We start from the raw sequence: 13,607 nt of genomic DNA, 5'->3' as shown, positions 1-13,607 counted from the left end.
ACAAATAACACACCATGTACTCGAACATCATTCACGGAAAACATACTTGCAAAACAAACCAAAACAAACAAAATATTCTACAAACTACAAATTAAACACCCTGCAGAAAACTCCAAGATTCAAAATAAATGGCAAAGCATTCTTCGAGAACAAGAATTAAATTGGAAACAAATATTTATCATGCCATATAAAACAACTATAGATAGCACAATGAGAAACTTTCAATATAAATATGTCCACAGAATCATAGCTACAAATAAATACCTTTTTAAGTGCAACCTATCCAACACAAATTTATGTGATATATGCAGCGAACACATTGAAACAATAGAACACCTTTTCTGGGAGTGCAAACATATTCAAACTCTATGGAACCAGTTAACAACTTTTCTAGAGAAACAACAATTAAAATTAAAACTGTCTCTCTTAAATATCAGTTTCGGTGTGAATACTTTTAAAATACCAGAAATTAATAACACTGTGAATCACATTATCATATTAATGAAATTTTTTATAATTAGCTTCAAATACAAAAAACAAATACCTACTTTCAACTGTTTTATAAACTATTTAAAACTAAAGATCCAAATTGAAAAAGAAATAGCCCTCAACAACGATAAACTTCATATTTTTGAACAAAAATGGAAACGCATAAACTTTCATAACCCAGTCCAGTTGTCATCCACCTAACTCTACGCAACTCATCTATAGGATTGATTATTACATTTAAAAATAACAGCATACACCACATGCAACCAAAGCAAAAAAAACAACATTATATCCTAGCATATCATGTATAATATGTGTTTGATATTATTACTGTTGTATTATACCACCTTTGTTTTTGCTTATGCACATATTTACATTGTATGTTTTATATTGAATAAAAAAAAAAAATGTTGGTATCACGTGGCCGGACTACTTCCAACCCGTTCCCCCGAGTCGATTATTGATAATCTGCGAGGGGTACCGAATAAACAAAATCCTCAACTGGATAATGCGCTCTAAGAATGATTCAATTTAATGGAAATTTAAACTATAGCTATCTAATATTATTCATTCTTGTTGTGAAATCTAATAAAAGGGAGTTTAAACAAACATATTTAGTGATGCAGAAACAGAAAATATGAAATCGATATCGTTGAAAACGAATGTATTTGCCCTGGTATAAATACCTCTATTTCTGAAAGCGATACAATTAAAACAGGTTGTGTAACCAGCACGTTAAGTTTACGGTCAGTCAAGAACAGCCACCAGCCCTTTTGTTTCTCCTACAAAAATGTAAAAGCATAGAATGTTACTCTGTGAAAGGAGCATGATAATTATACATGTAAACAGTTTTTGAAACAAAGATTACCTATCTTGAGCGTGATTTATTAGACACCCAAAGCTAGTTTACATGATATAAATGTTTCTTCATGAATGAAGATAGATGTGTTAGCTTGAAATCAAGATCATTCACTATATTTTATTTGACATCAAAGTAATTCTTTGAATGTATGAATCAACTATTCGTTGGAAATTTATTTGACCATCCGCTTTTGTATTATTAAAGGCAAGTGACGATTTGCAAATATTATACAGGTCAGTGCCACAAAACACCAAGCGGAATATAAAATACACAACTTACATGAGCGAAGTATGGACAATGGACAATAAATTTCTCGTTGTGTTGCGTGATTGCCTCGAGTCCTTCCATGTTTGTACGTTTCAGTCTAAACGTTATCGCCACATTATTAACATCTTCATTAATTGAATAATTTGTTCAAATAAACCACGAAAAACGTAGTGTTATGGAAATTCTCTACGATTGGAAACTTAATGTTTTCCTCATATAACAGCCAATATTTCATATACACAATTTATTCCGATCTTGGCATTGAAATTAATTACACAAAAGAAATCATTGTCATATTTTATCCGGTATTTTTGTTTTTGAATTATGATTCTTTTAATAAACCATAATGTGTGTAAAGCTTAACAGTGTACCGTTTATGTCTACCACCATCTGTACGTTCGGCATCGTCCGACACACTTTCATAATATCTTGGTACTCATGATCTTTTAGTGTGCCCAAAACGGAACGCCGCGCGCTCTCCTCCATTGCAACGATTTTAATGAATGATGTATTACATCAATATTATGCTTCTAGCACATGTTATATAAAATATAACAATCTGAATCTTGTGTTATCGTATGAACGAGATGATTTAGCTTCGACTAAATACACAATTTCCGCTAAACATCATACATAAATCAGCATTTTGTTTCTTACCTAATAGTTTAGAACATAATACCTTATTGTTCATTTACGACATAATTGATTGCATGATAAAATTGTGAAGCGCCGAAGGTATGTCGCAAAGTGGTACCAATTTATTACATATAAATCAAGCAAACTTAGGTTCATAAATTTATACCGCAATTCAGTACTACGTACCATATCTCTGCCAATGTATCCCATAATATTATGAGGAAGCTGCTGTAGAGGACTGACCGTGGAATCGTAAGCCTGCGTTTTCATCTGCGACAGTTTCATGCAGTTCTATACTGGTCAAACGCGGCATCTCTTCAAGTACTTCTCCTTGTTTGTGCCCTGTAGTTTTATTTTCAAATAAACCAAACAGTCAAACCCTTTCTGCGACGTCGTTATTTTAACAATCGATTTACCAGTCAATTTAATTTGTAATATTCAGATAGACGCATGTCGAACGTACTGAAAGCATTCTGGATTATACCTCTGATTTATATTAACATTTCATCAGAAATCTATTGTGAACCTTAACTTTACAAATTACATTCAGCAGAACAGATAAATACTTCGTACTTATTTTAGGGGTGTTAAGTCCATAAAGTGACCAAATCTGTGTGATGTGATATATTTATATATATATATATATATATATATATATATATATATATATATATATATATATATATATATATATGTATATATACGCGCCGTACAACATTATGACACAGCACTAATTTAAAAACACCTAAAATAACAAACCATACGATGTTTCAAGGAATAAAAATGCCACTTCCTCACAGTGTTTTGAAGCACATATGTTTTGTTTCAATGTCATAACATATTATGTATACATACTTTTGTAAGTATTCCTTGTATACCTGAAACAGTTTATGCATTAGAAATATTACCCCTTAAATACATGTATACACATTTTAATCAATATTGATAAATGTTTTTTTATGAAAAATATAAGCACTAATTTGTATAATTTTTAACGAGTGTGTTTACCCATCGAAAACAAAGGAATTTGAACAATGAACTGCAACATCCGAGTAGCTATCGGAAAAATATTTTCTTGAATTGTTCTCGCCAGTTCATTAAACAATTGATGGACTTAATATGTCCTAACATGCAGCAATACTAACCGTATCGCATTTAAATTCCACACACTTGCAAACTAGATTGTCCACAACTCAAAAGAATGTTAATAATCCGAAAGTAAACTTGTATGTGTAAACTTAATTCCTATTCTTTAGCCAATTTTTTTGCAATTACAGAAAATTTGCATTGTTTCATTAGTTAGTACTTATTTAATGCAATGTTTACATTAAAAAATAGAGAATGAAGTCACACGTTAAATGCTAATAAGCGGCGCGGTGGGCTGCAGTAGCTATGCTATCAGCGTTCTTAAATCATTCATATGTTGCGTGATTAAATTTTTGAAGGCTAATTTTATATGTTTAATGCATCCAATTAGATTGATTTGATTGTGAAGTGCATATTTGCATATAAAATGAATATTTGCACACGGGACATATGCTATACCTTTCAGATTAAGTTTTGAACATGACGACCGTTTCTGTAGATCATTGTACAATTAACAAGAAATATCTTTAAAAAAGATATACGGCGTTGATAGTTCAATGAATGAGATCTAGGATAGCGAATGTCTTTTTTCTGTGCAGTTCTTAGCTGCATCACACGCAGTACGGGATGTTACGCGGAGTTTTCGCGGCTTATTTTACATTATTACATATTGCTGGTCATAATCCTATAGATACAAAACAGAAAACCAAAATAAGAATGGAAGTGAAATTAAAACATACGAGTCAACCGGCCACACGAGAAGTATCCGTATTTATAGGCGCGTTCTTCGAACAAACCAGTTTTAGTCGTTTGTCGGGCATTGCTATTTGATTCGATTATTAACAGTATCGATAATCATCGCGCTCATGCTTAATACATTGGTCAAAATGGTGGAATAATTATTGTTAAATTAATCAAAAATAATATTTATCATTGTATTGTTGAAAACACATTAAGAATCTACATATTTCTGGTCTAAAGAAAATTCCAGGTCACCTAGTTCACGGATAGCGTATTTATTATATAACTATTATTTTACTGGCCGCGAACTCCGGTGATGACCTGTATATAAACTCTGGCATTCATACACTGGCCGCGAATTGACCCGATACCTCGCGGGTTGAAATGCAATGTATTAAAGTGAGGCCTCGTTTCCACTGCTCTTTATACTTTTACATGTTAACATGTTGACAAGAATATGGAAGTAAGTACTAAATATGAGAACATAGCCTTTAAATATAAACGCGTTGCGCTGGTAATTCTCTGAAAATAAAAGGTGCACGCACAAACTGTATTGATGTCGAGAATTGAGTGTAAAACTGTTCTATATATTAAGCCTTTTCATTAGAAATAAAATTGTTTCATGCAGTAAAACAGTGTTACAAAGACGCGGATATGTTTCCAATGTTCTGCTGGAATACTCAAATCAGCCAATGGAATAAATGAAGTGTATTCATTCGTACCTAGCCGCGGGAATTTTTTTTTGAATTTTATTGGACACTTACAAAGGTCAGGAGAGGTGAAAAGCTGGCTTAATACAGCTTACGCCGAAAAAAGATATACGGCGTTGATTGTGGTCGATGTTTATGAACGATCAAAAGTTATCTCTATGAGATAAAAAGTAGCGGATGCCTTTTTTCTGCGCAGTTCTTAGCTACATCATAAGCAAATCAATTACGGGGTGCTGCGCCAGATTTCGTGGCTTATTTTGCTTTATGTGATATTATTACTCAGATATCTATATTTACAGAATAGAAAAACACAAGAAACATGAAAATAAACGAGTGCATATAGGTCAGCCGGCAATACTCGAATCTTATTTAATTGCATAATTATAGTATAGTGAATTATTGTGCTCATAAATAAACTGGTCTAAATGGATAAATATTTCTAATTAATTTTATCAAAATTGGTCCTTATCATGCAAATGTTGAAACCATATTAAAAATCGATGATTGACATACCACAATAATATCGCCGAATATCTTTATTTAGTATCTTTCTGATCAAAACAGACTTCAAGTTCACAAAGTTTACGAGACGGCGTTTATATAAAGATTTCTGCAACTGACCGCAAACTGACCTTGATACCTTGCGGATTGGAATGCAATGCATTACAGTCACTACGTTATTGTCAGTAAGACCGGTGTAACACTTCGCAACCCCTTCTGCGAACTCCGGTGATGAACTGTATATAAACTCTGACTTTCACAAATGGCCGCGAATTGACCCGAAACCTCGCGAGTTGAAATGCAATGCAAGTAAGTACTAAATATGACAACATAGCCTTTAGTATAAACGCTTTTGCGCTGGTAATTCTCTGAAAATAAAAGGTGAACGCACAAACTGTATTTATGTCGAAAATTGATTGTAAAACTGTTCTATCTATTGAGCCTTTTCATTAGAGATAAAATTGTTTCATGCAGTAAAACAGTGTTACAAAGACGCGGATATGTTTCCAATGTTCTGGTGTTATACTCAAATCAGCCAATGGAATAAATGAAGTGTATTCATTCGTACCTAGCCGCGGGAAATTTTATTTGAGTATTATTGGACACTTACAAAGGTCAAGTCAGGGTGAAAAGCTGGCTTAATACAGCTTACGCCGAAAAAACATTTAACAACACCGACCTATGGTATTTTTTGCGTTTCAGCTCATTTCTTAACACGCCGCGCTAACGCGTCTCTTAATATAGACGAGATTTGGTTCGAAATCGCGTAAAAGCATGCATTACTCGACATCATGCCTGAAGTGTTGACTACTGAAGTGTCTAGTCAGAAATATTTTATTTGTTTCATGTTCAACGTTTCAGATATTTCAAAAATTATTGGTGTTATCATCGTCTAAGTTGAAATGTTATCGATGAGAAGACGACTTGCCATTGTTTTTATGACAAACAAATGTTTGATAAGGTATGCAACCAATTCTAGCCTATACCTTATATTTGATTTTTTTATTTTCGGTATTTCGTTGTCATTTTCATGTTGGATGTATGTAATGTTTCGTTCACGTGATCAGAGGATATATAAAATCAAATAATAATTAAAATATGGCAATTAAATCAATATATAAATTGAAATATGTACACTAATATTCATTTTCGTACATCAATCATCTTTCTTTCCGCTACTTGATTTTGTGTTACTGTTTTCCTGAAACATTTATTTGTAAAAATCTACCCTGCAGTTTCTAAAGGCTTGCGTATCATATTGTGTATATTTTTATGTATAAATGTGTTTAAATAGCATATATAATATATCATATTAAAACTGTCATAGACTATACTATTTAATGTATAGTTCAAATGCGTTTAAATAAGATAATCTTCATTTTAATTGTTAAACTTTAATCTTAAATGTTACTGTGTGAATGTAATTTACAAGTATTTTTGTCATATCAATATATTTAAACCAAATATATCGTATTTAGATCCCCGTGATATTGATTTTACGGTAAATTCTGTGAACAAAACAGTTGCATTATGTTATAGCCAATATGTTTTGGTGCATAATAATATAAATAGATTTTAGAATAAGTGTACACAAAAACATTTTCCAAAATATTGTGCGAACAAAAGGGAGGATATTGCAACATATTGTATTAAGCTAAACAGTTATTTTATATTATTTTGAAGTAGTACTCCCATTGACAAAGGCGTTGTCTTCTGACTTAAAATGCAATCACATGCTGTTCTAGATGGTCATACTTATGGCATAATAAATATCCGCACACAATCTTGCGATTGAGAAAGGACGACATGAAAATATCCCAAAAGAAAATAGATTGTGCACATATTGTAATATGAAAGTAATCGAAAGTGAATACCACTTCTTACTTGTATGTCCTGGGGCCGTATCCACATAGATCCTGATGAAGATTTTTGCCTTAGTTTTAATATTTTCCCCTTAATTTTCAATATTTTCCGTTAGTTTTTAAGATATTCCTAAAGTATTATCCACAAAACAAAATGCCCTTATGTTTTGCCTTAAGTCGGCATTTTCGCCTTAACTTTTAAGGAACCTCCGGAGGACCCTTAAATATTAAGGAAAAAACTAACGTAGCGTCCATTTAAACGCGGAATCCTGTTTTCAAGCAGAGAAGTTAGAAAATCATCACAATCTTATTTCTTTCGATAAATATAGTGCAGTTAATTTAAAAAGTAATTGTTTCTACCCGTTATATTTGCAAGCGAGACAGGAAAATGCAATGTTTACTTCCGTATGTATAAAAATAAAGGAATTGATAATATTTATATCGAGAAAGTTTTCGCACGTTGGTGTCAATTGTTATTTTGTTATACAAATGTATACACTGATTTAAAAGCAGTTGACGTGAAGTGTTTTTGTGTTAATGAAAGAATCATATTTGTTTGTTTGAGTAGGTAACGAGGAAAATCAGGAAATGTTGAATTGGGTTTACGGTCATTTCGTAGCATAGCCGTTTCGTACTCGTAGCTACGCATTTTCAGTTATTTCGTAAGCATTAATCGATTTTTTTTGTAAGCAAATCGGTTATTTTGTAACCAGTAATTAAAACTGATTATGTTTTCCATTATCAATTCAATTGCCATTTTTAACGTTATGTTACAAAATGACAGACGCCCATTGTATTGAATTTGGAGATGAAAAAACAACATTGGCGTTTCGGAATATCCGGTCACCAAGATGATACTGTACGAAATAAAGGTTACAAATCTCATTCATTGTTATTATTAAAAAAAATAACTGCATTGTTTTATCAAAATAAAGATTGTTGCATCTCATAATTATGTAGAAACAATTTAGTATTTGGATGACTTTGGTCATTGAAAACACCCTTATCAGGTGAAATGAAATAATTTCATGCTATTAACAGGTCTTTGAGATTAAACTAATTTCATCAGTCTATTTGTGCATGTGAACACTTAAAATAGCTTTAAACTATTTCTTACATGAGAAAATTACAATTTATTCCTGTTACCAGTAAAATGTCAATTTTTAAAATCATATTTTTTTATTAAATACTCGTGAAAATATTATTTTCTATGATCACTCGTGAATTAAAATCGATAATCCACCGAAGCCAACAAATATCCTCTATAGATTCAACAACAAAGTTCATTCCGACAATTGTTTGAAATGGTAAACAATTAGTTTAATATCTTAGGTACCTTTCAAAGACATTTCTCTTTGATAATCCATATATAGATTTCTGTGATCTCTTTGAAGATTCTCCCATTTTTTCTCCAAAATGGATTGCTCCCTTCTGAACTGGGCTCTGGCATTGACATTTTCGGCAACTGACACCCAGAGTGTATTCTTGGTTGCTTTGCTGATTCCTGATATCATACATATATTCTTTGTTTACTTACATGTACATAAAATGAATAATGCTCAAGTTACTGTAGTTTGTGAAATATATTGATTTTCAATGCCCATCAAATCATGAAATGGTTATTGTGTAAGATGACAAAAAATTACAAGTGGAAACTGATCCTTCTTAATTGCAGAGATTATTATTCAACCTAATAGTGTGTTGAAACACTGATTTTCCAACAAGTAAAGAGCTTAAATAAGTGTTGTAGGAATATGTGTAAAAACATTTATTTCTTTTGTTGTTAGCAACATTGGACATATAAAAATATGTAAAGACAAGTAGTGAATTCTCCAGTAGCCGGCCAGCCTGGCAAATAACTTTTCAAAGGTAATTTCGAAGACTGAGTGCCCGGGACTGAGTGTTATGCAAATGATTCTCTGGTTGGTGTCTAAAGCTTGATAACAATATTTTGATACGTGCGATTGCTGAATCTAGCCTTATCCACCTTGTGGAAAGACATGTCCATATCTTTGAAGTCGGGATGCGTCTTTCCCATTATTTGCGTAAGAAGCAAGGAATCTTGCAGCGAAAAGTTTGGACTGCGTTTCCTTTTTTCTTCCATTTTGACAGTTTTGACAAACTGCCGTCTGCTATAAACATCCGGTTTCGCTTCAGTGCTAATTTAAGATCCACCAAAAACCTAAACGCCGACAGTGGGAATTACAAATAAAACATGGCATTTAATGCTGCTTAAATTCACAAGCATTGTATGGATGTGATAAAAGTTACTCCCTTTATATATTCCATAAAAACTCCTTGTGACACTCTACGGAAATTAAAACACGTAATAAAATTCGATCGATTCTCTTTAGACAGAGACAACCGCCATTTTTGTGTGTCGAGAAATCTCGTGGTATGTTATAATGACGACGTCATCGTGATGCTATTTTTATGTCAGGGAACCCGGGGATGTCCCTGACAACAAACTTAAGTCACTCCTTAGGCGGATTATGTTTCACTGAGGGAAAAAATTCACGAGACAAAAACTTACCTAATTTTTGTCCTAAGGAATTTTTAGGATGAATATTTAAGGGAAAATCTTGGCTTAGGTGATTTATCGAACTTAAGTAAATAACTAAGAAAATACCTAAGGATCTTTGTGGATACGGCCCCAGCTTATACCACAATCAGAAAACAATATTTGAAACCATATAACTGTCACTGGCCATCAATAAACAAGTTCCGTTCACTTATGTCGTCAAAATCCACTAACGTAATAAACAATCTATCGAAATACATATATTATGCAACAAGATCACGAACTCTTTTTGCTTCGAATGCGCCCTAGTAAAAAGCGCATTATTGTCTCTTACATCATGTATAAGAATATACGTATTTATTTATAATAAAACCGTCATTGATATGTGCAACTAACTTACATATTTTTCTTAAGATCACATTACCTTTAACGCAAACAATTAGCTCTAATTGATGTGTAATGAACTATTTGTAACTCATTTTATATCTCTACTACAACATTTTGTCTCCATAATTATTGTTTTAATTTATCTATATTTTACTCCATTTAAGTTCTAGCCTTACAATGAATTTTTTAAGTATATTTTGAACCCCTATCTGATGTTGTATACGTATATTATTTTACACAAGAATACCTACTGTTAAAATGTTTTGAAGTTCAAAGTCACCTACTTGCCAATAAATGTTGTTGTTAATGTTGTGAATAAATATAATATTTACCATGCAAATTCTGTTTGCACGACACTTTCATCTATGTTTATCTTTCTCCGATTAATGTTTATAATATTTCATGTTCCTACATACATGTACACTTTTCACGCTATAATTGTATTGTTGGCTATAAGTATGCATTGTGCTATTTTATGCCAGAATAAAGTCATGGTATGTTATAAAGATTATCTTTATCCAACAACAGTTATATGATATCTTTTAACAAAATAGTATTTATTTATATGCTGATAAAAATATAAGCATACCTTTTCATACACTTGCATGTATTCGAACGTAGTACTTAAGAGAAGTCTTTGTTAATTGATTGCAGATCGTACATAAACCAGTGTCTTGTCGGAATGTGACGGCCGTGCAACCATTTCCGCATCTCTTGAGGCATGAAACTTTGTTTCGTGCGACCGCGTTGCTTAATGCGGTTTGGCATTTGCGCGGGGTTGTAACATCCGTGTGTATTTTCCCAGAGGGGGTAATCACGTGACAAACAGGATGGCGACGTTCATGACGAGGAAGGTATTTTTCGTCGTTTAATACCCTTTATTACTTGTATTTTTTTATTCCGCTCACTTTCCAGCCATATTAGGAAGACAGTTACTCGCTTTTATTTCATAGTAATATTCGCTCTACATCTCGACTTTACTCGGTGCGAAATTTCTTTGCGGGATGACCTAATTAGGGCTCGGCTTAGAAAATTTGTGGGGAGTAAAGTCGGGATATAAAGCGAATTTAAATACGAAATAAACGCTTATCATCTTTTTACTGATATGGCTGGAAAGTGAGCTTCATTTTAACAACAAACAGAAGTAATAAAGGGTATAAAACGGCGACAAATAACTGTCTCGGCATGGGCGTCGCCATCTTGACTATCACGTGATTACCCCCTCTGTTTTCCGATACTTTGTAATATAAAAATTGTTTAAGGAGCGACTGACATACACGCCCGTGTGTTCATCGTTATGTTGTGGTTGTTATATGTTATGCGTCTTGACGTCCCCTTGAGAAATATTAAACTTACATTACAGTACGAACTGTATAGCAATATTATGTTAACAAACAAAGACGGAGTGAAACTTCTTATATTTATGCTGGAAACGAAACCAATTTAAGGATGTAATAAATTTATATGTATTAACCAATAGCCAAGCCTACAAGCATTTAATACAACACAAAACACGAACACACACGCACAAAGAACACGAAAACGTGATTAAATATTGGCATCTGCATTGAAAACTTCTAAACAACAAACGCATGTCTTTTATTGCATTCAGTCCTTTCCTCGCAAGTTGAGCATTCCCTTATGAATGGTTTTGCTGGTGCAAAATTAATTAATATTGAAACGGTAAGTGTAACAAGTTTATGTGGTTTCAAGGTTAGGCAATATAAATGCATAACTTCATTTCACCTAGCCTAGATACCGCATACACTTGTTGCACTGGACGATTCAATGTTAATGAATATAGGCCAAGTGCTACATGAAGGTGAATTGCAAAAATACTTCATTATTGCTTTGTGTTTACGTTGCAAAACGGTTCTTGATACGCACAGATGCTCATCGAAGAAACGATTTACTTTAAGCACGCAATATTAATGATTTCGATTAAAATGATAATAGTAAACATACACAATATTACGATAAATACTGTAGATCAAGAATTAGGCCAAGTTATGGAACCAACTATTGAACTATTGAAAAAGCGCTTTATCTGTCTTACTTTCTTTTTTCTATATAATGGTTTATTTAACATTTGGATATCACGTAACTGCCCTGTGTCCATCTAAAACGCAAAAGCTGTCCATCTAAACAGAAATGATGTCTGTGAATTAACCATACTATTGTGTACTTTATGACTTAAAAAAGTATAAAAGAATCATATTAAATAAGCCTTGAAATAAATTCAAATGACCGGTGATTACTAGCTTAAACTTTTAAACTTAATTGTGTAGTGATGGGAAAAACTTTGATCTCTAAAAACTCCTATGCCGAGACTACAGTGTATAGTTATCCATGTTCAGGTTTATAAACTTGTTCTAAAATTACAATATAACTAAGGTTATTCTTTTTATCTTATCGATGCACTATTTGTATGTGTTACGCCATTGTATAAATTTAAATTTACAATTTTGTTCACATATTCCTTAAGTGAGTTTTTTCTTAGCTGAATATTTAACAAATCCATAATTGCAGTCATGACTTTCATCAGGATGGATTAGACTAGAATTTGTTGGACGTTCGAGATTCAGCTTAAAAGGGCATTGTGTACACACCTGTCTGACTGACCTGTGTACTAACGCGAAAGGAATTGTGGGTAGCACTTCTTTTACGAGTGAAAAGTGAAAGCGAAAGTGTGTCGGGTATTCGTGCTTCTGATTATTGCTATCAGTCTTAATAGGGCTTCAAAATCACATTCACACATAATTAAATAACATTTCTTTTAAAAACATTACGTTTTAAACACAAAATAAAAAAACGATTTTTCTTTCATTATAAACATTTTCATTCCTACGCAGAACTACTTTGGCGGAAGCATAATTCCCCAAACCAGGGGAATGTGATGCGTCTTAGTATAGAGGTGACAAAAACGTATTGACCTCACCATCAATGTATAGAATGCTTTAAAGGGTACAATGAGTGATATTTTGACGTCATCGAATTTCAAGCTGCGGGCACGCGATCCTAATACGTCATTACTGAAACAAATTTAAAGTGAACGCTTGCAGATGCATGTAGACCCTCTTAAGCGGCTATTTCTGAGTGAAATTATTTTAAAATCCCTATTATAAATTTGATTTTTGTTTGTACCTGACTACCATCATTTTATGTATTGAATTTTTTTTAATAACCGTGCCTTATTCTATGTCGGAAAAGATTTGTATATACAACCAAGCTTTGCAAATACGCCTTTTAAATCCTCATGGTATCTTCTTGCTGAATTGAACGACGATGTAGTCAGGTTATTATATAAAACATATCACACCAACCCAAATCAGGCCTGCGTTTACCAAACACTGCTTCACACCTGTTGTTGTAAAGGTTGTGTCAACAGTGCCAGTATTTTGGGCCCATATACATAAGTTATGAGATTTTAGTAAAATGCAGCCGAATTTGTAGAACGTAATGTCCTGGGCAAGGATATAGATTTGTTGAAGATGTCTGTTGTCTTTTCCGCCGATAATGTGGAACACAATTTTACCACAATTGAA

This window comes from Dreissena polymorpha, chromosome 12 (assembly GCF_020536995.1).
Source record: "Dreissena polymorpha isolate Duluth1 chromosome 12, UMN_Dpol_1.0, whole genome shotgun sequence".
Lineage (NCBI taxonomy): Eukaryota > Metazoa > Mollusca > Bivalvia > Myida > Dreissenidae > Dreissena > Dreissena polymorpha.
This window is presented reverse-complemented; position numbering follows the sequence as displayed.